Below are 27,305 nucleotides of genomic sequence, written 5' to 3'. Positions count from 1 at the left end.
TGGTTGCTCCTGTGCCTCAGCTTTTTGGCCAGAAGTGGTTAAGTTTGGCTCTTCTGGGAGGAAGGTACAGAGCCTGGCAGAAGCACTGTCTTCCCTATGGCTGATGCCAGTTGCTGTTGCGCTGTTTTGCCAGCATTTTTCTTCATCCTAGATGAAAAGCTCGGAACGATTTAACATTCCTGCGAGTGAGGCTCTCCCCAGGGGCACCAGATTTCAGGCTTGCTTCTCACATTCTCTTTGTCTCGGGGAGAGGAGGGAGGGTTGTGTTGGCATTTTGCCGGGTACCTTGGTGATGGTACAAGGTGTTTGGAATAATTTTTTATTTCTCTTGCATTTGAAGTTGTTTTGCCTTTTTTTTTTCTTATGTCTCTTCTGCATCTTCTCCCGCAGAACGTGGTTTGAGTTGGTGCGTAAGAAGCAGCGTCTTGGGAAGGGATAGCAAATCCGCTTGAGAGCGGATGTAGAATACCAGAATTCATCCAGAGCAAAATGATTAGCACAGCAGCACGCTCTCATTCTGCCAGGAGCAGCAACTCCTAGCGGCTGCTTCTGCCTCCGTGCCTGTGACAGTAAAGGGCACTCGGTGCTCGGGGGTTGAGGTTGCAGGTTGCTCGTTTCAGGGGATAAACTGCAAAACCTGACACAGCCATGTCGATTCAAGGCTCTTGTTCCGCTAGCCAGTGCAGAGAAGTGCAGGGCTTCTTGTGCTGGGTTTCAGCATAATTTTTCCAGCATTTCCCCACTGACTATCTCTGGTGCTTTTTGAGTCTGCTGTTTGCCAGGTTGATGAGACAGCTCTTTCCCATCAGTTAGATGGAGGCTTTTTGGAGTGATGCTGAGATCACAGTGGATTACAGGAATGCAGATTTTCAAGCCAGGTTTTTGGTCAGATAGTTCACATGCCTTCTGTATTCACAACAGGTTTGCTTAGCTGAAACAGATGTCTTGGCCTTAGTTGGGAGCACATAAGCTACAGGGAGATCTAAGTATACTGGCCTGGTGCATTTTGTAACCAGGATGATGTGATGCAAAAGGCTGCTTTTAGCCTGTTTCTGGATCTGTGGCTGAAAACCTCAGGAGAGACTTGCACGTTTAATGTGCCAACAAGACGTGCAGAATCTGGTTCACTGAACTCTGCCCAGCTTTAGGGGCACAAAAGGCAAATGTCTCCCATTCAACTGATTTACTTGATCTCTAGAAAAATGTTATGTGCCACGGTGCAAAGATGAAAGGAGGAGAGATTGAGACTCTTGTAGTGAACCGCCTAATGGGTAAGAAAATCTTGCAGACTTCAATGTATTTGTGTCTGAGCTTTGAGGCTTACTTTTTTTTTAATCAATCCTGCCGTTCTTTTGGGGTTGGCTTCATAGGGTTGGGGCAACTGCCTGTTGGCAACCAGGTAAAGTTTTGTAAACCAGGGAACAGGTTTTTTTCCCATAGAGCCATGGAGGAAGAACTATTAGCATTGTTGAGGGACTGCACGAAGGACTGTAAGATCCGAATCAGCTTTAATGGAATTGCTTCTGTAATTAAAGATACTGAAGCATAAACTGCTGTAGGATTCTGACTTTTTGGCCCATTAGGGTGGTTGTGTCTTGTTGTTTGGTTGTTTTTGTGTGGGTTTTCTTTTCTCCGTGGCAGTGCAGTTTAATAAGTATTCATATTCATGAACTCTTTCTTTGAAGTTGCAAAAGGATGTGTCATACCTATGTTTCTTAATAGGTAAATGCATTAGTAAGACTACTACTTGATTGCCATTTTACTTATGGAGAAGAAAGCTTTTCAGTTCCGACTTGCCGTTTTAGCGGCATGTTTTTGGCTGTTTGAATTAAACAGCCTCAGGACGTGAGCAGAGGGAGATCTTCCAGCTTGCGCCAGAAGTACTGGGGATTGCTGAAGTCCTGTTAAGCTGTGTGGGCAGGTCTGGAGATGGTAAAGAGTGCACTTGTTTGGTGCAAAACCTGCTGGTCATTTTACTATTATTAATACAAAATACAAAGGATTCAAATGCTTTATGTTCTGATTACGATGAAGACTCTAATTTTGTTATTGAATCTCAGTATCTTGAGTTTGTTGCATATAGTTAAGTCAGGCTTTAATTTGCCTTTGCCTCAATACAAGTTTTTGTGGTTTTTTTCAGAAGCTTTAATTTAGTGACAAGTGAAAACTTCTACACTTCATCAGCCTGCCCTTGAGCTGCTGACGGACTTCATGTGTCTGAACTCAGCCGTGGCTTGCAGCAAAGGGGTCTTCTGGTTTTGGCAGGGCATCTGAACCTCCTGCTGTTATTCAGCGCAGAGCCCCCCCACATCCTCTGAACTGGGTCCATGTGCCCTGTTCTGGTTTACCCTCTTCTTAAGTGGCTTAAATAAAGCCATGAATAAATGTCCTCTCTGTAGCTAGCTGTGAGTGCAGGACAAGCTTCTGCTCCCAGCAGGTTGTCCCGCTCTTGTCTGCTGGATGAGCCTATTCCTGGATGAGTGTTGGGGTAACTCGCTTCACAGGAAGTGAGCTGGGGTAGTGAAGGTCTGTTTGCTCTCTGACATCAGCAGAGATAAGTGCAGTTGGGAGAGATTATCGGCAGCACGACCTCTGCTGTGCAGTCCTGGTGTCATCCCTGCTCCTCTGAATGTGAGCTTGCCAGGGTACTTTCCTTGGGATGAAATCGTTTAAGGGTGAAAGACTGACTGGCTTTAAGTGAAACCAAGAGTGTTTTTGCTCTGGTAGCTCTGCTGGCAGAGACAGAAGAGGAGGACAAGGTTGTCATCTTGTCCACTGTCACTGCCGTATCCTTTTTAAGCTGCTCCCATCAGCAGGCCCAGCATAGCCTGGAGCTAGCTCCTGAGGTGGAGTCGTACCTTCAGTTACAGTGTTTGACTCTATGCAGATAAAGGCTGGTCCTTGGGAAATACCTTCAGACACAGCAGAGTCTTCTGATGGAAACTGATCAGAAGTTCAAAGGAAAGAAGCAGCATTTCTTCCTTCCCTGTGGTCTCCTTTCCCAGTATTTCCATTCCTGTCATACTACCCAAATGGCTTTCTCAGTGGATGATGCAATTAGGAGGAGATGCTTGCAAACTTTCAGCAAATAAATATGTCAGAATTTGAAATGCTCCATTTAGGCTCCATCAATCCTTCCCGGGTGGAGCGCAATTGTTTGTGCCTTGTTGTGACATGTATATGCTCGTGGTTCTTTGAAAAGCCCTCTGGGAAAATTTGAATAGTTAGTGAAGTGCCTCTTTGTAATAAAAATAAATTCCAGAGCAGACACTGGGGTTTGGTTTTAGCTGGATTCATAGAGCTCTGCTGTTGTTACTTAAATATTTGATGTTAATTCTTGCCTTTGTCAAGGTGTGCAGAAAGGCAGTTCCCTTGCAGGAAATACAACTTTAATGATCAAGCTTTTTAGTAGCTCAGTCATGAGTATCCACTGAAGCAAGCTGTCTGTCTGATTGTTTTATACTTTTAATGGGGAAGAGTATGTAGTCTTCTGCTTCGGGCAATTTCTTAAAGCAGTCAGTTTTTGGAGTGGCAGGAAAGTATTAATTAAAGCAGCAGAGGTGAAGTCCATCTGCCTAGTACATCTGGAATGAGACACTGTAGGTCAGGAGAAAAATTTTTGCACTTGGTCTTTGTCTTGTGGAAGAATGGAAAAAATACCATTATTTGGGATATCTTCTCTCATGCTAACTACTGTTCCCAGTGTTTGAGGTTACTGATGTAAGAAATAACAGTATTTTATATTTTCAGTTGCATATTGACCAGCGAATTCCAGTGTAGCTGGTGTCAATCATCCTCCAGCTACTCTCCCAAGCTTTTTTCTTTGTGTGTTGTCAGCTGCCATTTTTTTGGTTATACAGTGCACAGAGCCAAAAGAGGTTTGGGAAGCTTATAATGAGGATGCTGAAGATCCAGATTGCTTGTTTGCAATGAAGCATGAGAGATGGAAGGGACTCCATGATGCCCGGGGGAGTGTTGGTATGGCAGCTTAAGGAGTTGGGGTGTGTCTGGCCTCCTGCAGTTACATGCTTCAGGCAAAAAGAAGGGACTCGGGTTGGACAATATCAACTTCAGAAAATTCCCTCTGAAAACAAGCTGAAAGGCCAAAGCACTGGAGATGCTGAGATTATTTTTTCAGGGCCTTTCGTCTTTTTGGACTTAAGGTCTTGTATGAAATTCCACTGAGGGCTTTATGCTGTAGAGTGCTGGGGAACTTCTGAAATAGAGAGGTCTGGATAAAATTGTTCATTGGCATCTTTGTCGGCCACCAGAGGCAAATAGAAGGCTTGTTCTATGCAGAGGATGGATTTTCTTACCCCTCTCGTATTCTGCTTGTACCCAGCTTCTGCAGCCAAGCTCTCGCTGCACTTTGCCTTTCTTGATGGAAACAGCTCTGACATGGGATGAAACGAAGATGACAGCAAGTGCCCTGTGCTCCCAGGACTTGCAGCATGTTCCTGTTTCAGCTGGGAGCAGAGTAGTCCTGGGCCCCTCTAAACCGACCTTTTTCTTAGCCACAGGGTTTATGATCTACCAAAACCAAACAAGCCAATTGGGACGGGGAAAAAACCCAAACCTGCGCTGCGCTTATTTGTGTAACTTGGCAGATGTGGGACACTGCCATAAGGCACTTTGATTTCGCAGATGGGGCTGTTGCCTACCTGGGCAAATGAGGTTGCTGCTTTCTGGCTGAAAGCCAGAGGCAGAAAAGACTCTGTGTAGTGGGATTTTGTGTCATCTTGGACATCACAAACTGGTGGCCCAGGGCCAAGTGCACTGTAGCAGGGATAACTTCTTTGTTCTGTAGATCTAGTTTTTCTGTTTGGTTTTGCTTGTGTTTATTTTTTTTCCCAGAAGAATGACAAAGAGGCTTACTGTCTCCATAACCAGTGTTACCAAGAAAAGCCCTGCACAATGCTGCCTGACGAGTTGGGACTGAGCTCAGTAAGTCCCCTTTAACCACACGGAGTTCAGCTGTCTTGGTTTTTTTTTGACTCTGAGGCAGCACTATGTCTTGTGCGTGGGTTTTCAGGTGTAGCAGCAGCCAGGGCACAGTTTAGAAGGATGAATTGGCGTAAAATATTTTCAGTAACAAAGTGAAGGCAGAGAAAAAGTTATCGTAGGAGACTTTATAGGTGAATAATTAAAATACGGACCTAGGGGATGTAATGGGTGAGCAGTGCCGTGTAGTTTTGCCTGGAAAGATGCCCCTCTGGAGACTGTGGCCAGGCCAGACCAGGTGGTGGGTGTTGGCTGCAGTTTTTGGTGCCTCTGCACTGGCTGCCAGGTCCTCAGGATGGCTGGCTTGGTTTTATTGTCAGGACCCTGACCTGCTCCAGCCAACTGGTCTTGGCCACCCCAGCTGCTCCAGCACCTGGTCCTCACCCCTCTGCTAATCTGCTTGTACAGTCATGCTCCCCCACGCAGCCTTATCTACTCTGGGTTTGTCCCCATGTGCTCTTGGTGCTGTGTGGGAAATAGCAAGTGCTGGGTTGTTTCCAGACATGGGGTAAGCTGTGGGTGGTCACACACTGTAATCCAGGCTCTCAGTCTCCCTTATATGCATTTAAACAGTAACTCAAGGTCCAGCTGTTAGTTTCAACATGTTCAGTTTGTCATGAAACTGTAAATGCTGTATTTGGTCCTCTTCTGGTCTGGCGACTGTTTCCTCCTCAGTATATTGTAGTACTTTGATAGCCCTTTGATAGCTACAGATATCCAGCTGTGTTATCAGCCACACTGTCTAGCTCTTCTTTCCTCCTAAGCTACAGTAGTTAGGTTTTGGATTTTTTTATTAGGCCTTCCAAGTATTGCTCTAAGCTATGGTAGAGGAGAAGCTCCAAGTGTTCTACAAATTCTTGGTGATGAATCAACATCAAGTGAAGCAAAGAGAGATGGTGAAAGGGCTGTGAGCTGAGGTGCAGAGCCTGGAGTGCAGCTGGCATGAGAAGCGCTTAATGTATGCCTAAGGACAAATGCTAAGCATGCTGTAATATGGAGGTACATTTTCTTAGCAGTTTATACCATCATAACACAATGGATAGTCTGTTTGGGATACGGCTGAGTTGCCTTCAGTCAGTACAGTGAATTGAGTGTGAAGCAAGTAGCATTGGGGTTTGGAGGGCAGCTTTGTGCTTGGGTTGTTACTGCCCTTGGGCTCTCACCTGCAGTCCTGCATTAGAGCACAAATGGCAGAAGAGTTGTGGTTTTGGCTTGGAAAGTCCTTAGAAAACTTGGCCCTGAAATAAGCTACTTCAATTTTCATGAAATTAGTTTCAAATCAGTGAAAATGAGGGTGAAAAGCAAGTACCATGGTCCTTTCTATACTGGGTTTAGAAGCTGCTGAGGAAAAGCCTGGTGAGTAGGTGGTGGTCTGACAACTAAGCCTAAATTCACTAAAGCTGTAATTTGAAATTAGTCTAAAGCATGGGTTTGAGGTTCTGGAGGCTGAAGACTTTTCCAAAGCAGAAGTCTCTTTTGGGGTGGCAATAAGCATAAAAGATAAGAAGGACAATGGCGATCTTTAGTGCACTGCCACCCTTGTTTCTTCTGGCCCTGGGTCCCATCAACAGAATGGTTGAGCTCACTAAAGCGGGAGAAAACTGGCTCCTTTTTAGTTAGTAAGCTGAATTGTCTCCATGCAGGATTTGAAGAGCTCTAGTGTCCTTGTGTGGTGAGTGCTGGGGAAAGAGCATGGCGGGGAATGCAGAGGGGATCCCCTCCTTCCAGCAACAGCAAGTCATTGGCTCTGTGCTGCTTTCAGCATACCATGACATTACCATCCAGTTCCCTCTCGCATGGTCCATCGGGCTGGCTTTGGACACCATGCTGCAGGGGTGACTTTGGGTACATTGTTGAGACTTTGGCCCTGAATGCCAAAACCCTGCTGCAAGAGAGGGAGGGTGGCAGAGAGCCACTGTGGGGCAGAGCTCCCTTTGGTGGGGGACACTTGTTCAGGTTGCTCTTGTTGTTGAAACAAGGAGGGCCAGATGAGTCCAGCAAAGGGGGAGATGTCGGTGATTTCAGCCTCTGGCTCCCCGTAACTCTCCCCTGGCAAGGCGGCCTTGTGGGCTATGATGGCAGAGTCCCCCATTGGCCACCCAGCACTGCCTCTAATGGCTGAGCACTTGTGTGCTTAAACTTTATTTGGTCTTGGAGGGATGAAATCACTTGCTGTTATCTCCATTTGAATAAGGAAAGCTTCTGCTGAGCTGCAAGAGCTGTCTCTGCATGGGGGAGGTGAAGTTTTTTGGTAACCTGGCATGTTCAGTGCAAGGCTGCAGGGCTAGAGGGAAACTTCATCTTGGGCTACTTTCTCTGTCCACCCCACTGTCTCTGGAGCGTGAAGCAGACTGCAGGTGGAAAAGGGTGGACAGCATGGTGGTCACCAAACAGCTCAGTGAAACAGCCTAGAGTTCAGTTCAAAATGTAAAAACGGGCAACTTGCAGTGGTTGACGTGCTCATTCCTGCCTGGCCTGGATGGCTCCGGTGGTGAGCTGTGCTTGGGGTGTATTGATTTTGGGCTGCATCCTGCGCTGGAGTCTCTTTGGGGAAGAGTACAGTTTCCCATTTGGGAGTGTCTCCTGATACCACGTACATCTTGTACTCTGGGCACTGAAATAAAATAGCCCCTGCAGCTGGCTGTGGCAGCTCCCTTACTGTCATCCTTACTGTCATCTGTCAGGCCTGTGGTGCCTGCCAGAAGAGGAGTTCAGCACGGGCAGGGGAGGGCATGTGTTTAATTCCTGTTACCTTGCTCAAACCTCTGCTGTTCGCAGTGGTTGCCATTTCTTCAAGTGAATGCATGGGGATGGTCAGAAAACAGACAAATTTCTCATGGGGCTGCCTGCAGTGCTGCTTTCTTGCCCTCCGCATCCCAGCCAGACCTGGGTTAAACCCAGAGTTTCTGTGGACTGCAGAGAGGATTTGAGAGGCTTTACGTGAATTAACAGTATTTCCCTGAAATTACCATTTTGGGGCTCTTACCTGCAGTAGGAACTTGTGCTGCTTTACCTATAGGGCTATATTTACCTATAGCTGTAAACTGTCCTAATGGTGTGGCTGTTTCCCCTCATAGAATCGTAGCATCATTTAGGTTGGAAAAGACCTTCAAGATAGAGTCCAACCATCAACCATGCCTACTAAACCATGTCCGGAAGTACCCCATCTACTTGCTTTTTGAATATCTCCAGGAATGGTGACTCAACCACTTCCTTGGGGAGCCTATTCCAATGTCTGACAACCTTCTCAGTAAAAATTTTTTTCCTAATATCTAACCTAAATCTCCCTTGCCTCAACTTGAGGCCATTTCCTCTTGTCCTATCTCCAGCTACCTGACAGAAGAGGCCAGCACCCACCTCACTACAACCCCCCTTCAGGTAGTTGTAGAGAGCGATAAGGTCTCCCCTCAGCCTCCTCTTCTCTAGACTAAACAGCCCCAGCTTCCTCAGCCACTCCTCATAAGGCTTATGCTCCAGGCCACTCACCAACTTGGTTGCCCTTCTCTGAACATGATCCAGCAACTCAATGTCTTTCTTGTAGTGAGGGGCCCAAAACTGAACACAGTACTCGAGGTGCAGCCTCACCAGTGCCGAGTACAAGAGAACAAGTGCTCCTGCCGGCCACACTATTTCTGATACAGGCTAGAATGCTGTTGGCCTTCTTGGCCACCTGGGCACACTGCTGGCTCGTATTCAGCCAGCTGTCAACCAGCACGCCTAGGTCTTTCTCTGCCGGGCAGCTTTCCAGCCACTCCTCGCCAAGCCTGTAGTGCTGCATGGGGTTGTTGTGACCCAAGTGCAGGACCCAGCACTTGGCCTTGTTGAACTTCATACAATTGGCCTCAGCCCATCGATCCAGCCTGTCCAGATCTCTTTGTAGAGCCTCCCTACCCTCAAGCAGATCGACCCTGCCTCCCAACTTGGTGTCGTCTGCAAACTCACTGAGGGTGCACTCAATCCCCTCGTCCAAATCATCAATAAAGATATTAAACAGAACCGGCCCCAACACTGAGCCCTGAGGAACACCACCTGTGACCCACCACCAAGTGGATTTCACCCCATTCACCACAACCCTCTGGGCTCGTCCATCCAGCCAGTTTTTCACCCAGCAAAGAGTACACTTATCCAAGCCATGAGACGCTAGCTTCTCAAGGAGTGTGCCATGAGAGACAGTGTCAAAGGCCATGCTGAAGTCAAGGAAGATAACAACCACAGCCTTTCCCTCATCCACTAGGCGGGTTACCTGGTCATAGAAGGAGATCAGGTTGGTCAAGCAGGACCTGCCTTTCGTAAACCCATGCTGACTGGGCCTGATCCCCTTCTTATCCTGGACTTGCCATGTGAGTGCTCTCAAGACAAACCATTTCATAATCTTCCCTGGTACTGAGGTCAGGCTGACAGGTCTGTAGTTCCCTGGATCCTCCCTCTGACCCTTCTTGTAAATGGGTGTCATGTTGGCAAGCCTGCAGTCCTCTGGGACCTCCCCTATTGACCAGGATCGCTGATAGGTGATAGAGAGTGGCTTGGCAAGGACCTCTGCCAGTTCCCTCAGTACTCTTGGATGGATCCCATCAGGACCCATAGATTTGTGGGTGTCCAGATGGCACTCTTACCTGCAGTAGGAACTTGTGCTGCTTTGCCTATAGGGCTATAGCTGTAAACTGTCCTAATGGTGTGGCTGTTTCCCCTCGGAAGGGCGAATGACATCTGCAGACATAAACAGCTTTAATGGTGAAATGTGTCTGTACTAGAGCTTGGACCTGTTCTGTTGGTCCTCATGGAAGTGCAGCCTTTCATTAGGACAGGCGGTACATGAGCCCCTGGACAAAGAGCAATGTCAGTGCACCAGGCTGTGAAAAGTGGGTGCTGTTGTGGGAGGTGTTCAGCCACCCCCTTTCCGAGGTGCAGCCCCGTTGTGGCAGAGCTTTCCATGCTGCTCAAGATGCAGGAGAGTATCAGGCTTTATGTCTTTCAACTTCACACCTGCTAAGCTGTGACAGAAGATGTCAAGAAGAGTAACGAACAGCTGGGAGACGCAAACCCTAATTTTTCTTGTGCTTCAGGCATAACTTGATTGGTGAATCTTTAAATTTTTTTAAATTAAAGCCTGTTGCTGACTAAACCTGTTTTGCAGTTTGTTAGCAAATTGGGCCCTGCCTCTTGTCTCCAGCAGGACCTTGGCAGGAGCCTTGTGGGCCTTGACCGCATCTCTGTGCACTCAGCAGTGCCAAAACCAAGGTCCAGGCTACAGGTGCTCCCTGGAAGGGAGACACTGCCACAGGGCACTGCTTTCCTGGGATCTTGGCTGCCCTTTGATGTGGTCCTGCATTCCCCCAGGAAGGAGCAGCTTTGAGCCCTCTGCCTCTTACCTGGTGTGTGCCTCAGGAGGTGCTTTCATCACGTAACATGTTTCGAGCTGGAAACACATCTCAGTTTGGGCATCTGGAAACTGGGAATATGCAGTTACCTGTGAAAACTCAGTACGTATGTGCCCAGGAACAGTCATGATAATTCAGAGCCTGTCGTTTTGATGGGCTCTTTATGACTGGCAGCATTAATAAAATTAATGAGACTTATGTCTGCCCTGCTGTAGAGCTGGCATTTAGTCCTGAGTTGGGGCTGTTGTTGCAGTTGTGTAAGAGTCCTGTTACTTGTCTGCCTTGTACGACTCTGTCCCTCTGCTAAAGAGTAGCTAATAGGACCAGTGGTAGTATGGAAGTTATTTGGTGTTGACACTGGCAGCTCAGGAGGAATGGATACCTCCACCAAGCAAATATCAAAGACTTTTTTTTTTTTCTTCTTTTCCTTTTAAAGAAAGAAAACAAAAGGAAAGGTGCAGGGAAAGAAGGCTGGTAGAGTGATAGGGATGTTGGTCAGAAAGGGGAAGCTGTATCCACACAAGGTGACCAAAAAACTATATATTTCAGCAGATTACATGTAAAATCAAAATAAGGCAGACCAGAATAAGACTTTTGAAGAGTGAACTTTCCAAATATGATTAAATTTCAAATGCATCCGAAACCTTTTGGAGACAGGCAGCAGAAGAAATCAAGGTGTGAGAGGCATGGAAGATAAAGCCATCACAGAAAAATCTAAACCATTTTTTGGCTGTCTTGACTCCTGTGGAGGAGCTTTGTAGCTTTGCAAACTACAAGCTTGCTACAAAAGAGCTGTCTGAGAAGTTGTCTCGCATTAAATATCAGTAGAAATAGCTTTAGAGCAAACAGAGGAACTGATAACAAACCGTAAGGAACAGATAGCTTTACTCAAGAGTGGCATAGGATCTTAAATCTGAAATTGCTGAGATACTTCTGTGCGTATCCTGTTGCTTAAAGTGCCCTTGGTATCACAGAAATTGATGGTGGCAAATGTGATGGCGCTTTTTAAAAGAGGGGGATCTTGGTGAAATCAAGGAGGTACACATCAGGGGGCATGATACCTGTGCCAGGCACACTGCTAGGGAGAGGCTGTAGACAGGATCCTGAGGACCACGGACTAGTGGGTCTGACCTCTGTTCCTGGGCTTCTGCAGCAAAGAAGATGATCACTGAAGGCGTGGCCAAGCACAGCTTCTTTGAAAAGAGTTAAAAGGGCTAACATAAAGGCAAGCCCTGCCTCATTGACCTGCTGGAGCTTGGTGAGCATGTGGTAGCAGGATGAATAGACTTCACGTATGTGGCTTTTCAAACAGCATTTGACAAGGTTCTCCATTGAAAGCTTTTAAGAAACTAAGTCACCATGGGCATGGAAGAAATGTCTTGTTATGGACCGAGAGCTGGTGAAAGCATGGGATGCAAAGGGTAGGGCTTAATGGTCATTTTTCAGCATGGGTAAGCATCAGCAGTAAGACCCCAGAGACTGGTCCTGGGACTGGTTTTCATCCTACGGGTGACCTCAGGCATGGAGAGGTGCAATGAAGTTCCCAGGTTTACAGAGGATCCTCAATTCCTTTGGGTGGTTGAATACCTCACTGAAGGTGAGGAAATCCAGAAGGACCTCGCAGAACTGAGCAAGTGGGCAAATAAGTGGCAGATGAACTTCAGCGTAGGAAAACGTGGGGTACCTGTAGGGGAAGATTATCTATACTGGGCCTGTATGATGCTGAACCTGGAACTGGTGGTTACAGCTCAGGAAGGAGCTCAGAGTCATCATCATCAGTTCTCTGAATCATCAGCTTAGTGTGCAATGTTAGCCAAAAAAGCCAATAAATTGTGGTCACCGTCAGCAAGGGAGGTAGTAACAAAGCAGAGGGCATCGTTTTGACCCTCTATAACATGCTGGTGCATATCCTGGGGGCTGCATGTAGTTCTGGCTTCTGCATCTTGACAGTGGTGTTGGAGAGGCTACAGAGAAGACAAAATCACTGAGGGACAGAGCAGCTGCCTTAGGAGAGAGAAGAAAATTTGCAGCTCCTTGGTTTGGAGTAGAAGTCTGGCGCAGCATATGATCAAGGTATACAAAATCATGAAGGTACTGATTAAGTTCAATTTTCTCTACCAGGTCTTGTGGCGCTAGAACCAGGGGCACTTGATGAAACCTATAGGAGATTGGTTTAAAGTAGGTGGAAGGAAGTACTTTTATTTTACGCAATGTGCGATGAACTTCTGAATTCATTGTCCCAGAGGGTTGTGGATGCAAAAGGTATCAGCAGGTTCAAAAAGCATTGGGGTAAACTTATGGGCAGTCAGTCTGAAAGAGATGCTAGGAAGAACAGCCAGGGACATGCCTTTAGCATCCATAATACAAGTGTGTGGCTGGGGAGGCAGCACATGCGATGCAGGAGCACTTGGTAGTGCCTCCAGTGGTACTACGTTCAACAGACCCTCCATCCCGAGAAACAGGTAGAGCAGCAATAAAAGAAGGATGCAGTCACTCCCTGTGGACACAATTGAATTGTTTCTTGCCGTGGACTAACCTTTTGCAAGTCATATGCTCATTTCTTCAGCATCCCCAAGGAGGTTGGTAGGATAAAAGATTCTGTGTTTTCACTAAATCTTTTTCTCTCAGTTGATGGTAGGCTGTCAGTCCAGCAGGTCGGGGAGATCTGGGAAAGGGTGATGTCAAAGACAGTGACATCGGAAGAAGCTGCAAGACTTGAGTGCCAGAAAATAAGGAAAACCAGAGTGCTCATAGAGAGTCTTGCTTTTAACTCTCCAGGTGGTGAGGAAAGGAGGCAGGGAGGCTTTTACAGTTAATTGCTACAATTCTGCAGAAGAAAAACCAACTCCCTGGGGGACAGGAGATTGGCCTGGCAAAACAACTTGTTCCTCTAGAGAGATGAAACTGGACGACTGCACAGTTGTGACTTGTGTACAACCAGAACCAGAGCTGGGGACAGATCATGACCCCTGTCCTCATCCACTGCAGTGCATCACAGATGCTCAGGCTTGAGAGGAACCACCCAAGCAAAAGCTCAAGTCCCACCTTTTCCACAGCTCCTCAGCAGGTGCCAAAAGACCTGCTGATGGTATTTCTGACACGCTTCCAACTCGAAGGAGATTCATTTGGGCGTGCTAATGCAGCTGGGAAAAGGTAGATGTGCACTTGGGGTTTTAAACGTGGCTAAATTCAACTACTGACAAGAATAGTTGAACAGAAAATTTGAATACACAGTGGTTATCTTGCTTAAATGACCAAGAGATAAGTGAAGAAATTTTGCAGACCAGAGCCTGGCCCAGATCATGTTTAATTGGCAGCAAGTTCTCCCCTTGACCAAGTCAGCCTGAAATAAACACTTAAGCTTCTGTGCATAGCTGGAAGAGTAAATATGTGTCATCTGTTTGTCCTGGTTTAAGGGGAGGAGAAAAAAAAAATTCAGACTGGGCTTTGTTATAAATAGCACAAGAGAGACAGCTCAGCTCAGAAGGTGGCTGCAGAGCTGGCAGTGCTAGACAGGATCTCCAGAACAAAACAAAAAAAATTCCAGGAAATCCCCAGTGTCACTTCTCCCCACAATTGATTTAAAATGAGCTTATCCCTTGCACTTGGTACATGAGGAAGAAGAAACTTCCTGGCTATGATGGGGGAAAAACACAGTTATTAACAGCACCACAATGAGCAAGTATCAGAAGTTATGCTGCAGCCCTGGAAGATCTTGGCTGGATCTTGAAAATATCTGTTGCCATAGCAGTAATTGCTATACATGGTAACAGTGAACAGAGTGTGAGAACAATTTACTTTTTGATTTGGTGCCCAAAACAAGTCCCTTTTGTTTTCTCTCACCAAAACCTCAAGCATTTATTAGCTTGTGTTCAGTCCAAAACTGAGCTTTTCACTTTCAGCAGTGGCAAGGAAGGCAGCAGAAAAGGGGCAAATTCAGAAAGACATCACAGCTGGCAATGCTCTCTCCATCCCTCTTTTACAGCATAGCCGATGGATTGGGGCAAAGATCTGGACCATACTCAACTTCCTTTCATATTTGATGTCCACATAGATGGTCCTCATCTGCCTCTAGTACATAGTATTTGCCACTGATTTAAAAAAAAAAAAAAGAGAGAAAAAAAACCAGAGGCACATATTCTACTTCCAGCAATTAGAAGCAAGGACTCCTCTGAGATGGGATGACCTGATGCTCACTTAATAGTTAACGTGATAGCAGACCACAGTGGTGGTGTGACTTTTTCATTCTGTCGTCTGCTCCCCTCTTTGCCATTCACAACCTCCTCTTCCCTTCCTGCAGTGCTGCCAAACACTGGCCGATACTTCTGCAGAAACACTTGTTAGCCCCAACCTCATTCCTGAATTTCAGTGCTCAGGATTTCTTATCTCATTTGCTCAGAGCCCATCACTGTGCAAGTGGATCGTGGCGCACACTGCCCCAGCCATCTGGCGGATGGCAGTGTCTGCCCTCCCTGGGGAGGCAGCACATGCGATGCAGGAGTTCAGCCAAGTAAGCCTGGCTGGGGTGGTACCGGCTCATGCAGCCCAGCTAGTTTTTCTCCTGGACATCTCCAAGAAACTGAGACCCTTTTTGAGAGCCTTTGGTGACTGACAGTTATTCACCAGTAACTGCCTTCTTGCTGACTCTCGGGAAGGTTAATTCCACCTTTGTTTCTATGACATGGTGAGAGGAAAGGCAGATTTGGGGCTTTAGCTTATCACGCTTTGTTCCGACATGCAGGATTGCAGAGATGTTCGGTTTTAAAAAGGCCATGACTGTGTTTTAAGGCAAGGTTGAGAGACTCGGTCTTTGTTTCTCATTAATTAAAGCCAGATCTTGTTAATGACAAAGCACCAGAACTATACATAACTAGTATTTTTGTTTATTTGGTGTTCGAAGTTGTTACTATAGTCACTGCTAACCTTACAGATGTGCGTGTATAGTACACAAAGCAGAGGTTGAAATACAGCTCACAGGATGTGATTCTTACCCACACTGTAACGTTTTGGAGACTATCGGGAAAAGAATGTCAGTTCAGGGCAACACTTGACACACCTTTCCTTTCAGGGGAAGCTTTTTTCATGGCTTATTACATCAGAATTAAAAACAATGGAAAAAATCAAACACAGGCTGTGTTTTTTCGTCCCAAACTGCCAATTCACTCATCGATAGGTGAGCTTTTCAGAGCTTGAGGTGTGCATGGAGCAGGGAACTCTGCGCTGCTCCATGAGGCAAGTGTGTGGGAGGGGGAAGCTGCAGGAGGGGACTGATGCTGTGCGGTCCAGTTCGTTGGCTCCGCAGCATCCTTACTGTGTCATGTCCGACGTGATTTTCATTCAGCAATTTCTGCAGGCAAAACAAATATAAGAAATTAATTTCTCATGGAAATGAGGGGGTTTTGCTTATTGTTTTATGAAGGGTTTATGAACTCTCTGGCTGAGGTTTTCAGCAATTTATTTACTGCCTCTCTTCCCTTGCCAGAGGAAATTAGTGTGCTTTGGGCTGGGAAAAATGATGACTCCTAAGCAGCTCCTCAGCATGGAGTCCTGTTGGGATGAGTTTCCTGATGGCAGCTCAGGGAGAAGGGGAGAGTTACTCGTTTGCGGGCTCTGTGTTTCCTATTGCCTCTGACTCGCTGCCAAATTCTGCTGCCATCCCGGCATTGTAGTGGTTAACTTGAGTCACGGTTAACAAGCTTGGACAGCTAATACTTTCAAGAGGTCCTCTGCATTTGTTCCTGCTTAGTTTTTTCAACAGAGTTGGCAGAGAAAGCTGCAGCCAGAGAGATTGGCGGAAGAATGAAACAGCCTAGAAAAGTTGTGATGAAACACTGTTATCTTTGTTTTATGCTTTTAGCCACCAGTGTCTTGTGGGCTCCACTAGCTGAGAAATAACGCAGTCCCTTGCAAACCACATCTGTGCTGCGCATGAGTTTTCAAGGGACTCTGTGTTTCAGCTAATAAATGACTGGCAGCCCTTTAAACGAAGAGAGACAGAGGGCCATTATTTTGCTAATGCCATGCATTTAGGAATGTCGCTGCTTCAGATACGTGGCTTTGCAGACTGGTGCTTGAAAACCTTATGCTCTGCGATCTGGCTGTTTGTAGGGAGTCAGCTGGCACTCTCGGTGACACCAGGCTGTTTGTGTACGGCCTTGCCTTGCAGGTGCTCTACCCTGTAATTGCAACCTCGGTCTGCTCCTACCCCCCACCACTGCTGGCTCCTGTGCCTCCTTTAGAAAAGCTGAAGTTGTGGTGGTTTTTTTTATGGTCTGGTGGGGTTATTTTAGACCTGAGGTGGGTGCCTCAAGAGGTCCTTTCAGTCCCTGTGCTGGCATGCTGTTGCTAAGGCAGCTGCTTGGTCCTGAGGTACCAGCTGATGGGTTTGCCTTTTCTGGTTTTGTAGGTTTCATTTCTTTTCCTGTCTTCCCAGTCTTCACTCACCAACATCATTCAGAAACCTCTGTAAATGTTTTCTCCTTGTTACTCAGTGTTTCCTTGCGTAGCAAAGGAATATCTCTGTGCCTGGTGTAAGCAAGCCTCTGGCACTTGGCTGTTTGCTTTGCTCTGTCGTGGCTGCAATGGGCGCTCTCTTCCCTTCAATGTAGGTGGTACAAAAATTGTTCTTCTTTTCCCCTCCTGTATGGGGGAAATGGTACGCCCTGTAGCACTGCAGTATGTTTGTGGCCATGCAATGCCTTGCATGGTTTCACTAAGCCCAGAATGATCTTGTCCGTGCACAGAAAAGATGAAAATCAGTTTGCTGCAGAGTTAATGCTGCAGAGTTGTGTTCTTTGTGCAGTGGGCTGCTGCTAGGGTGGTGGAGCAGTTGCTGGGTTTATGTGGTGGGGCAGCTTTTCCAGAACAGGTTCTGATTGTGGAGCCTCCTGTTCCTGGGCTGTTCTCCTTGGCATTGGCTGGCCAAGGCAGCAGCTGCGGGTTCCCTGGGTGCAGGTGCTTCATGGGAATACTGGGAGGAATCCCTGAAATTGGTAGCAGTGAAATAGGAGGCCATGAAGAGTAAATTTCAGTCCTGAAGCAGCTGGGCAGCAAGCTAGATAAATCAGGACCTTTGTCAGTAATTCCTAGACTGACAGAGAGGGCAGTGGGTGCTGCTGTGTCCTTGAAATAGCAGGGATATTATCTGTGTGACATTACTTGCTTTGGCACAGGGAGAGGACTTGGCGTGTGCTGATTCTTCAGAGTTCTGGGCTTTTGCCCTTCATCCTTTTGGCAGGTGCATCTTCTCCACCTCATTCCTGCAGCCATATTAGCGTGATGCTTTGGCCCTGGGAGCAGCCTTGTCAGCTTTGGGAAATGTTGCCCTGCTTAGGTCTGATTTATTTCTGTTCAGCAGCTGGTGAGAATTGTGGGGGACTTAGGGGTCTGTGAAAACAGAAACAAGCCATGTCAAGCTTTCTGGTCACTGACCAGGGTTTCAGCAGAGGATAACCCTATGGTGTTGGGGTCATCAGGAAGGCAGGAGACTCATGCGCAGGTTCTGGTCTGTCCCTTTCTCTTGCTGTGTGTCCATCCCCTGATAAAACCAGGAACAACTCAGGCCTTATTTTAGGGTCACATTCATGCTGGGAGGCTCTGAGGTGCTTTGGGTCCCATCTTGGGCAGATCCTGTATGACTCCGTGCCAGCACACGCTCCTGGAGGTGGGTAAAGCCCGGCTCTGCTCTGGCTGGAAGCATCTGTCTTAGCTTGGTGTGTCCCAAGAAGACATAAGGAGAAAGCAGATGTGTGAACTTGGATACCTCACTGCAGAGATTTTCATGCCCAAAAGGATCCGGGTGGTGCAGCTGGCGATGGCCTCATGTAGGTAGCAGCTGCCCCTTCGGTAAGGTCATGTACAGGTAGGATGGCCACAATGAAGTTCATCAAGCTGTGCTCGCAGCATATGTGCCTGTACAAATCCTCCCTGAAACTGGGGGCATCACTTCTGGGGGCGATGGGAAGGCGTCAGGCTGCTGCCCTGGGGCTGGTCTTGGGTTGCCTTGGTGGGGCAGCATCAGGGGATGGAGGGAGGGCAGGATATGTCCCAGCCGTGGTGGTCAGTTGTTGCTGAACTCACAGGTTGTCCTGTAATTCCTTCACCTAAGCAGCTGTGAAGTATTTACTCTCTAGGACATTGCTAAAATTGAGGGTTTTCCCATGTAAATCCTGTTTGTTGAAGACAAAGTCTGGTTATGAGTGTGTTGAGGTGGGAAGTAATCACCATCAGAGTGCGGTGCCGCTGTATTGCTCTGAGTCTGACGGCATCAGACCTGACCATGTGTCCTGGGATTGATGCAGCCTGTGGCTGTGCAGGTGGGAGGACAGTACTGAGCTGCGCCAGGCCTCAGCTCCCCTCCAGAGCACCTTGTGCCCCCTGGGCAGGGACTCTCTGGCTGGTGCTGAGCCTCCCCTGCAGCTGCACCCCCTCCAGCAGCTGGGATTTGGATGGGGCTATGGATCCATGCAGCACGTTTCGGAAGGCAAGAGAGGGGATGAAAACTGCCAGTACCTTTTTTTTTTTTTCTTCTGAAACTCTCTCAAATGTTGAGCCCTTAAAAGGAAGAACGACTCTGCTGAAGCCTTTGCTGAGCTTAGGAGGTGCCGCTGTGTCTGGGGCAAAACAGAGCTTTCGGGAGGCTGTTTAAGGATTAGGGGTTTGGGCTGAGCTCTGATGTGCAAAAAAACTCCTGCCGTGGTGGCAGGAGACATCCAGGGGATGCCATGGCAGCAGCTGGAGCACTGGATGGGTTGTCCAGGCAGATCCTGTAGCCCAAGAAAACTGGCTCACTGCTCTGTTGTGGCCTGGGGCTGAAGCTCTACAAGGGATTTTGTTCCCCAGTCATGTAAAACCCCTGGATTGGCTGGGACAGATATGCAGGAGAGGCTGTCCAGCCACATCTGTGTCCTTGGCCAGCTTGGGGACCCTTACAAAGAGCAGAGGGAAGCGCCTGTAACATTTTTGACACTGAATGCTTTTTGACATCTTGCATCTTTCACCTTCTGCCCAGGCTGCAGCGGCCACAGCTGGTCTCTAACCATAATGCAGTCAGACGTGTTCACCCTCACTGACAATTTGGGGACAGAGAGAAGCAAGAGGCCCTTGGCCTTCAAGGGAGCAGCAGGTCCTTTCCCCAGGCACAGCAGCCAGCTCTGCTCTGCGCCTCCAACAGGAGCTGTGGCAAGAGCCTGCGCTTACCCCAACTGTGCAGGCACAGGCAGAGCTATGCCTGGTCTGCATTGTCAAGATTTTTTTTAATGGGAGTGGATTTCACTTCTCCTTCTGCCCTCAGGTGCAATTTCCTTAGTGTTGGTCTGTGCAATCCCCTGGTGACTGTGCCCACATCTCTGGTACCTGAACTCTTCCTGCTCTGTTAGTGCCCATCCAGCAGGTGCTTTACGCTCTGTCCCAAAGCCATGAAAACACAGATGTTTCCTGCCCCTTGCTCTTCCTTCTGTCACAGAAACCCTGTCCTGTGGAGGAGGGATGGAGGATGATGTGGGGGCAAGCAACACTTCCAAGTCCTTCTGTCTTCCCATCCCCATGGGCTGCTCTCTGCGTGACTCCAAGGCTTGCCTGGGTGTGATTACAGGGTCTGGATCAGTATGAGCCTGGTGCTGCCAGTGGGGCTGCGCAAGTCCTCGTGGGCAGTGCTCAGCACAGAGCGAATGATGGAGAGCATGAAGGTTGGCGTGGTGGGAGTTTCTGTGGTGCCCTCCCTTCTTCCTGCTGAGATAACAGTGCTCTTGAGATGCCTGTGCATCCATCCCACACAAGGTGCAGGTGCTGGTGTCAGGCTGTAGGAGTTTATGCCTTCGGGGCTCTTCTGGCCTTAATTTTAAGTTGATTATCTTTGTAGTGCATGGCATAGCACTTGGCATGGTGTCTGTCCTCTCTTGGGGAGGATTCCCCTCTAACCTGCCAGGTCCTCCTGTGGACACCCCAGGAAATCTTAGCTGTGTCCTGAAAGTCTTTTTTTCTTACTTTCACTGTGAGACAAGATCTTGGAGGAATCTGCTGTTAATTTTGGTGCTGCCCTGACCAGCTCCTATGGGATGAGCTGCCCCATTGCTGTCAGTTCTACTCTGGAGCCAGGGTGAATCGGGAGACTTGCAGTGGCAAGATTGGAGCCAGCAGTGCTGGCACAAGGGCTGAGGGAAAGTTTGGGAACAGCTCGGGAAGAAGCAAGAACCAGCAGAGTCTGAGCAACCAAAAGACCACCAAGTTTGTCATCTGACATCTCTATCTTTGAAAATACCAGTTAGCAGAAGGCTTGGGGCTTTGTCTGGTTGGTGGGTTGGTTTTTTTTGTTGGTTTGTGTTTTGTTGTTTTTTTTAATTAAAAACACCAAAGCAATGAGATGCTTTGCATGATAGGAGAGAGCCTGGAAAAGGTCTTACCTCTAACCCACCCAAGTCATGGTGCTGGGCTCTGTTCTCCTCTCTGTAATGTGTTGCTGGGCTGGGCTCTGCTTTCAGAGGGCTGCCCCCATTCTGCTCTTGCTGGAGCTGAGCATATGTGCTCAGGCTTTGGGCAATTGCAGCCATTTGTTCTATATTTTCACAGTCTGGTCTGTCTCCTGTGAAGCAAAGGTTGGTTTGTTTGCGTAATGCTTATTTTCAGAAGCAGGAGAGTTTTAGGAACAGGCTGACATTGTATTTATTTTAGTTTCTCTATAATTTTTGTTGGAAGGATGCATGTGTATTCAAAAGAAGTTCAGATATATGTATAGGAGGGGAAGAAGGTTGTTTTGGTTACTTGCTGCCCCCCCCCAAGATCTAAATTACAGTTTTTCTGTACTTGGCTGAGAGAAGGCAGTGAATAAAGCCTAAATTGACTGAGTCAGCTGATGGAGCATCTCTGCAAGGAGCTCGTGCTAGAGACCTTTTTGAAGGCCCTCTGCAGCACCAGGATGTAGATGAGTTTTACAGCCTTGTCCTGGCTTTGATGTGCAAATCTGAGCAACTTGGAGCCACGTGGGTGTTGCACTTTATTGTTCAGCATTTGCACTGAGCACAGTTGGTTTTTTTGGTTTTTTTTAGGGGACTCTGTCTGATAACCCATCCAGTGTGCTGGGGTGCTGTGCTAGCTTTGCCCATTATGCAGAAGGTGAAGGGGCAAGCATGATCCTCTTTAAAAAAAAAAAAAAAAGCTATGGTGGTGTTGGGGTGCTTGAAGGAGGCTCTGAACTCCCTATTTATGCAGGACAGATCATTTCAGATGCCCGTCTCTATCATCCCAGCTGCTTGCTGCAGCAAGGAGCCCTGGACTCCATCCATGCGTCCCCACCTCTAGCCGGTGTCACAGTGTGACTGGTCTCTGAGAGTTGTACTTCAATCTCTGTGTGTGTCTGATGGCCAAACTCTTTGTTCCTCATCCTCAAGAAGGACCACTTCATAGGCACTTAGTCTCAGCATTGATACATCCTTAGTTAGATGACCTCTGATGATGGGATCTGGCTGGTCCTGGGGCCCCACGACCTCCTGGGTCTTCACAGAGGCTTCAGCAGCCCTGGCTTGGAGCCATAGGCAAAGAACTGCAGCTTTTCGTGCAAGGACACAGCAAGGGAACTGCCCTGTGCACGGTGTGGTAGCAACACCTTGTCCCTGCAAGGTGTGGAGATGATGTAAAGGGAAGCATCAACACTCAAAGGTCATGCTGGGCTATAGCCCCTCTAGTTCTTCAGCCTCCTGCTGTCCAGGAGGGTCCCTTGCCCTCTGACCTTAGCCATTCTTCTGTGATACTAAATATGAGACAATACACAAGCTGAATTCAGACTTCTGTTTCCTGGAGGAAGAGCTTAATTTCCCAGTTGCTTTTCTTTGTGTCAGGGCCACCTTTGACCATGCTGCCGGCTCCCTTTGAGGGCATTAGTCTTCAGAAATCCTACTTAGTATGGAGTCATGTTTGACCAAGAAGGACTTGGTACTGCCCCAGCTCTCTGCAGAGCTCATCCTGAAGAAGGGAAGTGGGGGAAGGAGGTGGGATCTTGGCTTGGAGCACAGAAGTCCAAAAATTACAGAACATGCAAGTGAAATGGGGGAGCAAGCCATAAGAGCTCTCTTTGCAGCCACGCAGAGGGGTTTGCTCACAGCCTGGTGTGAAGCTCCCTGAGCCAGGAGTTTCCTGTGGCTTTCCTTGGGGCTCCCTCGCCCTTTGCAGGTGAATGCTTCCTTGAGTTGGTGCTGAGCAGTGTGCACAGTTAATGAGTGGAGAGAAGGCTTCATGCGGAGTGCTGGCTGGTTGCATCGCACTGGTCTCAAGCTGGCAGCGCCAGCTGAGAAAACATCTCTCTACTATTCTTGTCTTTGGATGGCCTTGCAAAGAACTTGTGTCCTACGCTTGGCTGGCCAGGATGCTGCCCACTTGGGTGATGGTGGTAAGAAAACCAGCTCTCCTGTGGAGTAGTGGCTGTTTGACTTCTTAGGGTTTCTCAGCTCTTCCTGCAAGTGACTTTTCTCCTGTATCTGGTCCCTTCACATTTCTAGTCCTTCTTCCTTCTCTTTAGTTAAAACAATTTTGTTCTTTCCTGGACCTCAGGCTAACATTTGTATTCTTTGTGAGAAGATGTAATGAGGTGATGCTAGCAGGATGCTCTTTCAGGCCGAAGTACACTTTTTCAAAAAATTATTGTTTTTGTTGTTAATTCCCAGGCTTTGCCAAGCAGGAGTGGCAGCCAGGAGGGACCCAAGCTGTTTTTGAAGGAGCAAAGTTTGCAAATATCCATCACCTCTGTCCCAGAGGCTGGCAGAACAGAGCGCAGCAGCTTGGCCTCTTACCTGCTCTGTCTGTATAACACTTCATAGAAAACAAGCTGCTGGCCTGTAAGGGCTAAGCCTCCAGGTGGAAACAAACCTGTCTGCCTGTGTGACATACAATTGTGCACAAAAAGCCCTATGCTTCCTCCTGGTTTTTGCATGCCTGGTGCACTGTCCCCCCACATGGCACCTCACAGCTTGGGGACCGAGTCCATCCGTCCCCGCCCCTCCATGGCCCTGCCACCTCTCCAAAATTCAGTTTGTCCGAGGCAAGTGCCTCTGCGGTCAGGTGTGGCTCAGGTCACTCAGGGCAAGTGGCTGGAGCTATGGCCTATTTACGAGCTATGAGGCGTGGAAAGTATTTGTGTATTTGCTTAGGACACAGAGGAAACTCCTGAAATCTCTCCAACAATATGGGAGGATGCACACTGGGAATGTGGGTTTGTTTTTGGAATCAAGTGGGGATTTTGTTGAAATTCCTCCGTGTTGTGGGCTCTGGTGACCGGATTAGTCCCCCAGTGCTGCCGTGATGCTGGTGGGCTGCATGTCCCCACACTCGGGCTGCGGTGGGGGTTCGGTCTGGGTTAGCAAACTGGGCCTGCAGGGAAGTTCTGCGCCTGGGGACGTTGAGTCCCAAGAGATGAGACAGACTGAAACCACTGCAGTAATCCCGCTGGTGTGATCGTGACTCGGTGCTGCCATGCTGGTGGGAGTGGGCATGTGCTCTATAGCTGCTGCGTCACCCAGCACTTGGAGCTGAGAGGCTGGAGAAAAACATTATTCAAACCATTCCCAGGAAACTTCTTTAACTCTGTGAAGGGGGGTTGGAATTAATTTTTTGTGTGTCCAAGTTAAGGCCTTATGTCTCTGCAATCCTGGGTTTATCACATCTTTCCAGAGTTCCTGATGTTATGTTCAAGGCTTGTGTGGCAGCCCTGGGCTGGCCCTGCTCCAGGAATGTGCTCCTTGCCTTTCCTTTTCTTTCTTTACATATAAATACCAAACTCTTTGGTATTTCAATGTGTTCTGTGCAGATTTTTTTCCCTGGTTAAACTCCACCTTGGTCATCCTCAACCCCTCAATTTTCAGAGGAGCAAAGAGGTCACCAACCCAAGTCATCCACTTACATGTCTTTGCACGCGAAGATAAATGTAAGCTTGTTAAAACGGAAGACTATAGTTAGTAACACACGCTCAGTCATGGCCAAGTGCCATGAGAAGAATTTGTTATTTTCAATAGCTTGCACTTAACAGAAAATAGCTGACCTCTTCTCTCTCCCGAGGAGCAGCAGCCCTGGTAGAGCGATTGGTGTTTCAGAGCTTTGCTAATCCAGTTGCTGGCAAAACAGATCAAAACCAGTGTGCTCTTCAACATTGAAAAGGTTGATCACTCACCTGCATCTTGATCACTCAGCTGGGTCTTACAGGGTTTGGGTTTTTTTTTCCCTTGCCAAGCAAATACTCCATAACTACCTCCTGTCTCTCTCCCAAGCTTGTCTGTGTGTGCGTTTCTGTGTTGCTTTCAGAGGAGGGGGTCCTGCCATGCCTGCTTTCATCTTCCAGCGCTTCCAATGCCTGCTTTCTTCCTCCCCTGCCCTTTCCCTTCCCAGGGCAGCGTGCCGTGCTCTCCACCTTTGGGTGAAGCCCTGCACCTTCCAGCACTGGCAGCAGCCTCTCCCCACCTGAAGCTGCCAGTGTGCCACCTTGGTCTAAGTCTCCTTTTCAGTTCCCTGTGCTCCTTTTCCTATTGACTGCCTGTCCTTGTTGTGAAGAGTTATGGTGCTCTCAGAGGTCACTCCTCATCTTATGTCCCCTCTGAGCTGTCCCTTGGACCCTCTTTGCCAGTTCCTTGTCCTACCTGCACTACTTTGCTGCTGTCTCCACGGACATGCTCATGTTGTTCTTCTCCCAGCACTGCTGGGCTCTGCTGCTGCCCTTGTTTTCCCCTTTTCATGCCCTGTTTATGGATGACACCCCTTTGCGGTTAACAATGCCCTTGATGATGGCAGTGACTTGCTGACTTGTTCCTGTGCCTATGGTTTGACGTTGCAACTGCGTGGAAATAACTGGGCTGTCTCTGTGATTCCCACCCTGAGCCATGGCATGGGATGCTGGTATGGCTTGTGTCGCACCTTAAATAGTGGAACTGATGTAGTTTTGACCAAAAAATATCAAACAACAAACCAGATGTTTTCTGGACACAGGGTTTTCCAAGTGGGATCCCCTCACAGGTGCATTCTTGGCAGTGCCCTGTCCTGCTCTGGCAATGGTGGGAGCTTAGCAGGAATTGATGCTGTGGGGAAAGGCAGTGTGCTCTGCTCCCAGCTGCTTGTTGGACCAGTGTGAATGGTTGTGGGTGGTGATAGCCTGGTCTGGGTGAGCTGATCTGGCTGAAAACAGACCTATGCCACGAAAAAGGTGTCTTTCACCTGGATCAGCTTCTCCAAACAGCATGTCTGTGGTAGCCTGAACATTGGCCTTCCATGAAGCTGCATGGAGGTCAGCATTGCATGGTAGGTATTGTGGTGGGGAGAATCGCACCTTTTCAGGTTGGGTTTATTTTGGGTTGAAATGACATTGTATCTATCAATTTTGTATTCTCAAAGACCTGAGGAACAGCCTGCTTTTTAGGGGTGCATGCCAGACTGCTCATTATTGAATACACCCGCAGTTTTCCTAGGAGGGAGGTGTGATGTGCAATTAAATGCCCTCCCAGACTTGCCCAGTGGGAGGGGACACACTGAACTTCCCCAGAAAGCTGGGGCAGAGCTTAGGGCTGTGCTGCCCTGCCAGCAAACACCTTCTCTCCTATGACTGTGCCAGCAGGACTGAGCACCAGAAGCCTGGGCTGCCATTTCAGACACTGCAGGGCTGCCACTGTCAACCCAGACACCTCTGAGAAACCGCAGGCCAGCAGTGGAGGGTGTGCAAGAGGGATGCAATGGGATCTCTTCTCCTGATGCTCCTCTGGGAATGACTCCTGTTGCCGTGCCTTCAGGGGAGCAGCCAGAGACTGTGCTAGTGTGAGCCCCCAAGGCACCGGGCAGGAGCGGATTTCAAGGGTGGCCCTGGACCCATCCTCTTCATATGGCTTTTATTAATAACAAAAATAAGTTGGGTTAAATAGGGCATCCTTCCTGCAGCCTCAGCTGACACAGGGTGGAGGAGGAGGGTGGAGGGCCAGGACTCAAGGGCGGGGAGGAGGTTGGTGCGAGGAGGAGCTGGGGGGCATGTGTAGGTTTTCTCTTTGTTTTCAACTGCACACTCAAGTGTGCTGCCGGGGGCGGTATTGCTTTCGTGGCAGCATCTCTCCCGTGTGGGAGGAGACCTTGCTGGGGTTTGCACCCCCTTGTTCTGTTTACTAGCCAAAATGGTTTTGGGTACATCATTGTGGAGGTGTTGGCTTTGCTGAGCTCCTCTGTTCTCACCCAGGCCAGCTTTTTGGGGTAGGTGGGTCAGTGTTAAAGGCTGACGTGCCATGTGTGAGGACTGCGCAGCCCAATACCTCTGCTGCCACAAAACCATCACGCTGATCTGCCTGAAAACCAACCGCACAGCACTGCCCACATTGCTGTCTCTCTGGGCCAATGTGGGTGCTGGCAAGGGACGCTGGGGATGGAGGGGCTACTCTGAGTGTCAGGGGGTTACGGATCAGCAGCAGGCCGTGCCTGTCCTTTGAGTCACCTTACGCCCAAAGAGCCACCAAGGGTTTTGTCCCATCAGCCAAGGGAAGAGGGGAAGAGCTTGCAATGGAGATGGTCTCATCCACCAGTCGCTCCCCATATTTATCTTTTGGGCAAGCAAGTGTGGCTTCAAGCAGGGACTGGGTGGCCCAGAGGTCCCCTCCAGCCCCACAGCATGTGAGCCCTGCAGGCAGGCACTCGCATGGGCAGGCTGCCCACGTTGTCAGGAGCCAGGGTTTTTTTCTCCAGAGGTGTCATTAACAACAGGGTGCAGCTCCAAAAAGGAGCAGATTCTCCCTGTTCTCCAGAGCAAGTTCCCCTGCACATCTTGCCAGGCACTGGCCCTCCCCAGCCTTGATGTGAGTTATCAGAGCATCAGCAGACAATGCTTGCCTGCCCCGTACCATTTGTGCCGGGCTGGTGAGTAGCATGAGCTGACATTGGGGCTGGGCTTCGGGGGTGACCTCCCCTTCCCTGTGCCAGGGA

At 48.5% G+C, this 27,305-nt stretch overlaps 2 protein-coding genes across 3 annotated transcripts in view; one reads left to right on the top strand and one right to left on the bottom strand.

Moving 5' to 3' along the window:
- RBM39 (RNA binding motif protein 39) overlaps positions 1-27,305 on the bottom strand; it is a 278,284-nt gene that overhangs the window by 48,112 nt on the left and 202,867 nt on the right. The gene's annotated exons all lie outside the window — the stretch shown is intronic.
- Positions 1-27,305, top strand: part of LOC126045306 (rho GTPase-activating protein 39-like) — a 58,748-nt gene that overhangs the window by 1,059 nt on the left and 30,384 nt on the right. The gene's annotated exons all lie outside the window — the stretch shown is intronic.

This window comes from Accipiter gentilis, chromosome 14 (genome assembly GCF_929443795.1).
Source record: "Accipiter gentilis chromosome 14, bAccGen1.1, whole genome shotgun sequence".
NCBI lineage: Eukaryota > Metazoa > Chordata > Aves > Accipitriformes > Accipitridae > Astur > Astur gentilis.
The sequence above is the reverse complement of the archived record's forward strand: the minus strand, read 5'-3'. Positions and strand labels throughout refer to the sequence as shown.